Source organism: Mobula hypostoma, chromosome 21 (genome assembly GCF_963921235.1).
Source record: "Mobula hypostoma chromosome 21, sMobHyp1.1, whole genome shotgun sequence".
NCBI classification, from domain to species: domain Eukaryota; kingdom Metazoa; phylum Chordata; class Chondrichthyes; order Myliobatiformes; family Myliobatidae; genus Mobula; species Mobula hypostoma.
The window spans coordinates 39,316,661-39,322,584 of NC_086117.1; positions in this window are offsets into that span (position 1 = coordinate 39,316,661).

Genomic DNA, 5,924 nt, shown 5'->3' on the forward strand with positions numbered 1-5,924 from the left:
ACATTTTATTCTCCCCCCCCCCCACCCACATTCTATTCAACTCCCCTCAGATTCTACCACTTACCTATACACTAGTGGCAATTTACAGTGGCCAATTAACTTACCAACCCGCATATCTCTGGGATATGGAAGAAATCAGAACATCGGAAGAAAGTCAGTCACCGAGGGAACGGGGAAACTTCACAGACAGCAACAGAGGACAGGATTGAAGCTGGGTATCTGACAATGGCTCTACCACCCGTGACTATTGGATGTTATTACAACAATACTCCAACATACGTTCAACAGACATTATTTTTTAGATGTTGCTCAGCACAGTAGGAAGATACATTTTCCAGCGGAACCCACATCAAGGCCACGTGGGTGACGAGTGAGGTGAGTTGAAAAGGAGTGCAGGAACCAGGTATCCAATGTGTTAGAGGGAGCTCAGGATTGGTTTACCATAGGTTGGAGAAGACACAGAAATGGGGAGGGATGGTGGATTGTATTGGAGGGAGTACAGAAAGGGGTCAGTATGTTGGAGGGAGCTTGGGACCCAGAACCCTGATCAATAACAGGAGTGCAAAGACCAGCAGTTGGGTGTATTAAAGGGAGCACAGATGCTAGCATGCATTGAGTCAGATTCCTGAACAAAGGGATAGGAAACAATCAGAGTTTTCCTGTTTCCGTAATTTTTTTAAATTATGGGTGGACAACTTCAACCTCTTTGTACTTCTGACATTAAATGTCATGGATTGCCTGAGAGCATCACAATATTTGCAATATATTCAGTAACAGTGGTTGAATTATACATCGTGCTCTGTCAATAAAAATGACAGTTTATTACAGTTTGAGGGAAATAGTTGATAGGGATATTTTTCTGTCTTCTTGCCACAATGAAGCAGTTAAAACACAACGGACAGCTTCACACAGCTGCAGAAAACACCAGCAGTTCATCTGAACTCACTTGATGCTTTTCAAGCAGGAAGCAAAATATTTGGCAGTTAGCCATGAATGAAGTTGTACCTTAGCTCCTGGGGTGATGCAGATTTTATTACAGAACATAGAACAGGACAGGAACAGATGCATTGGCCCGTGATGTTGTGCCAAACTAAATTATGAAACATCTACATCAGTTTGGCACCTGGTTGGGAGACAGAACAAGTGACTACAGTTTTTTCAGTCTGTTGCGGCAATGTTAATTGAAGGGTGAAGTGTTCTGAATGATGCAATCCATGAGATAACTATCCAAGGATGATTACAGAAAGCTCCAGCAGGGATGGTCCCAAGATGGCTGCAAAAGGAGGAGGAGGGTTGGGCATGGGGCTAGCAACCTCATCCAGTAAAAACCCTGGCTACAGAAACACCAACAGAAACTCATCCCTGGAAGAGGAAGGATATTCACCTGGAAGATGTATGAATTTGTGTGGGTCAAAGCTGCAATTTACGGAAGCCAAGGTGCTGATCATCATTCTATCATCCAGGGCTATCACCAGTGGAACATGGAATGTAAAGACCATGTATGAAAGTAGAAAGACAACGCAAATGGCGGCGAAAATGAAGAACAATAATCTGAGCCTGCTCAGCATCAGCGAGACAAGATGGATAGAGTCGGGCCAGGGGCGGCTGATGACGGGGAAACTATTGCTTTATTCAAGGCATGAGGAAGATGACCACACCCCCCCCCCCCACACACACACACACACACACACACACACACAAAAGGAGTGCATTCATGCTATCAAAAGTAGCATATAAGGCATTGATAGGATGGGAAGTCCATGGTCTCCGCTTCTCCTCAAGACTCTTTAGAGCAACGATGAACATCATAGTGTTACACGCCAAATAACAAAGGCGACAAAGAAACCAAGGATGCTTTTTCTACAACAGACTCCAGAGCATCCTAGAAGCATATCCTGAGAGAGATATTAACATACTTATGAGATACTTCAATGCAAAAATAGGACCAGATAGCACTGGCTACGAGACGTGATAGCAACTCGTGGACTGGGTATGAGGAGTGGGAATGAAGAGTTCTTAACTTACATGTGCACATTGAATAACATGGTCACCAAAGGCAGCATCTTCCCCCACAGAAGAATTCACAAGAGCACCTGGGTATACCTGACCACATAACAGAGAACCAAATAGACCACATCAAGAACTTTAGAAGATCACTTCAAGATGCCAGAGTGAGGAGAGGAGCAGCAGTTGAACCTCTTGGCTGCAAAGATGGAACTCAATCTGAAGGAGAATTGGATGGAATTAGTATCAATGAAGCAGAAATTCTGCATGAACAGAGACATGCAGACCCAGGAAACATTCAAATTGGTCCTCAGCGACAAATTCCAAGCTTTACAAGAACTACACCAGGGAGAGGATTGACACAACGAATCGCAGAACGTTAAGGAGATGCTAGTCTCAACATGTCAAGGGGTACTAGATACTGAAAAGAACCAGGAGGAAGAATGGTTCTCAGCTGAAACATTACACAAGGTCAAGGTGGGGAGGTGGAAGAAAGCAGTCATGAATAACAACAGGACTAGAGTGACGCTGTGCAGAATCCTGCGGCACTATGGAGTACCAGGCAAGATGGTCAGATTGAGCAAGAATTTGTCTTGCAGAGTTAACCACAGAGAGCAGCTCACCAGCGACTTTCAGGTGTCAGACAAGGATGGCTGATATCACCTTTCTTGTTCCTTCTGATCATAGACTAGATCATGCACAAAAAAAGAATGGGATCCACCAGACCTTATGGAAACAGCTGGATGACCTTGCCTTTGCTGACGGTATAGCTCTCCAGTCTGATATCCACAAGCAGATGCAGGAAAAAAACAACAGACCTGACAACCTCATCAACACAAGTTGGCCTTGACATCCCCAAAGGGAAAACTGAAGTTCTCTGGTTCAACTCAACCTGTGTCCACTCAGTCACTCTTGAGGGATGTCCAAATGAGGAGGTAGAAGCTTTCACCCACCTGGGTAGTGTCAACAACAGGGTGGCACCGATGCAGATGCCAAGGCAAGGATCAGTAAAGCCAGAGCAGCCTTCAGCCAGCTCAAGTATATCTGATGCTCCAAGGAGCTGTCACAACACACTAAGATCAGGCTGTTCTACTCCAACATGAAGTCAGCTCTTTTGTACAGGGCAGAGACTTGGAGGAAAACAAAGAGTATCATCAGGAAAGTACACACCTTTATTAGTCACAAACATGAGAAAATCTGCAGAAGCTGGAAATCCAAGGCAACATAAACAAAATGCTAGGGGAACTCAGCAGGCCAGGCAGCATCTATGGAAAGAAATAAATGCCGACTGTTTACTCTTTTCCATAGATGCTGCCTGGCCTGCTAAGTTCCTCCAGTATTTTGTGTGTGTCACTTTTATTAACAGCTGTCTGAGAAAAATTCTCCAGGTCTGCTGGCCAGAAGCCATTGGCAACACCGATTTATGGAAGAGAACACAGCACCTAGCAGCAGAAGAAGTAAGGAAAAGATGATAGGGATGGATAGGACACAGTACTACTGTGTAAGCCAAGTACAACATCACCAGGCAAGCGCTAATGTGGAATCCAAGGAGATCAGCAGTTCCCGAGATACTTAAACCAACAATCATTCATAGTCAAAATCACTTAGATCACATTACTTCCCTGTTCTGATGTTTGTTCTGAACAAAGCTGAACCTCTGAGCCATGTCTGCAAGCTTTTACACATTGAGCTACAATTGGCTGATTAGATATTTGCATTAATGTGCAGGTGTACCTAATAAAGTGGCCACTATGTGCAGGTAGACAGTGTGGTAATAAAAAGGCATTTGGCATGCTGGTGTTCAGTAGCTATGACACTGAGTATCGAAGTTCGGGCATTATGTTGCATTAATGCAGCTCCACAGGATGAGACTCCACTTGGAGTACTGTGACCAGTTCTGGTCACCCTGTGTAAGAAAGATGTGTTAAAGTGGAAAGAGTGTAGAAGAGACTTACAAGATTGCTGACAGAACCAGATGATCTGAATTATACTAGGACTTTCCTCCTTGGAACCTAAAACAATAAGGGGTTGACCTTATAAAAATATTTAAGATTATGAGAGGCAAAGATAAGGTGGATAGTAGTGGGGAGTCCAGAACGAGAGGTCATAGATTTAGGCTGAGAGAGATTTAAAAGAGAGCTGAGGGTCAACTTTTTCATGCAGAGAGTGGAGATTATATATGGAATGAGCTGCTGGGGAAGTGGTTAAAACTCGTATAATAGAATCGTTTAAGAAGTACTTGGATACATACATGCTGGCTGGGTGGACATTTTGGTTGGCATGGACTCATTGGTTTAAAGGGGATCTGTATCACCCTATGACTTCGGAAGCTTGTTCCACATACACATCACCCTCTCCATGAAGTTACTCTCAAGATCCCTTTTATATCTTTCCTCTCTCATCTTAAAACTATACCCTTTAGTTTCAGCTTCTTTCTCTGGAGAAAAGCAATCATTCTATGCTCTTCATGATTTTATACACCTCTAAAAGGTCACCCATATGAGATGCCAGGAAATACTAACCAATGGACCATAAACAGTAGATTGTGCCCCAACCATATAAAATGTTTTCTAATTCTTCTGATAGTTACAGCATTTAAAAAATAGTGCAAGTAGATTTATATTATCAAGACAAAAAGATTTTAGAAGTAGTCAAAAATAAACTTAAATATACCTTAATCTGTTAAAAATAACATTAACAATTAATGTAACCATACAGTATACCCTTTTTTAAACATAGGTCAACATTCCCAGTTAAGCAATTAATTTTGCAGCACATGGCCATGACTGATGTTTCCACTCAAGGCGTGAAATCTGTTTCTCTTTTTGATAGACGTCGGCTGATCTGTTCAGTATTTCCAGCATTTGTTTCAGCTTTCTGTCATCTGCAGGTTATTTGATTTCCCATTCAATATATTGCATTTTTTTTCATTTGGTCAGGGCACAAGGACCGTAATTAAAATTTGCTCCTCGTACCCACTGAAGTGAGAGGCTTGATGGGCCATTTCAGTTAAGACTTTGTGAGACTAGAACAATTTCCTTCCATGAGGGAGATTTCCAACCATTAGATAGTTTCAGTCATGGAATCGCAGAGAGATACAACATGGAAACCATCCCTTCAGCCCATTGACTCCATACTAACCAACAAGTTTACAGAAATCCTACATTGATCCTATACGTTCTTATTCTCCCTACTTAACACCCAGGAAATTTACAGTGGTCAATAAAACTACCAGCCTGCACACCTTTGGGATGTGAAGGGGAAACCCACACTGTCATAGGGAGAACTTGTAGGTCATACCCGAGGTCATGATTGAACCGGGGTATCTGGTACTGTGAAGCAGTGGTTCTACTAGCTGTGTCATTGTGCTGATGTTCTCTGTTTAATTAAGTTACCTGAATGTGAATCCTCTAAATACAGATTTATACATCCAAGCTTTCAGATACTCCTCCAGTAACTCAATATGCTACCAAGCCAAAGTAAGGTTCATTTTTGAGGAGGAAGTGGGAGACTTTACCAAGTGGCGAAGAATTCGGCTGTTTCATCCAGTTGTTGAAACTGCAGCTTCTGTGCATGTGCCAGGAGTCATCAGTTCATTTACTGTTTTTGTGAAATCCTTCTTGAAGGCAGAGTTGCACTGAAGGCCTTGACAACTACACTGCTGACCGTATCCAACAATATGAAAACCTATTTCACTAGCCAACAATTCTTGCCATCCTAAATGTTGAGCAAAACCTTCATAGAAATGTGGTGGCTCAAATCTAAAACACAGTGCTTTATATAGTTTACATGCAGCGTGGCATAATTGAAGCTCACAAAGAACGCCAATGGATAGGTGTCATACTGAAGGAGGCTGTAGGCCACCTCCAAACTGTCTTACACTGATAATTAATGAGCAACATTAACACATTCAAAGGTAA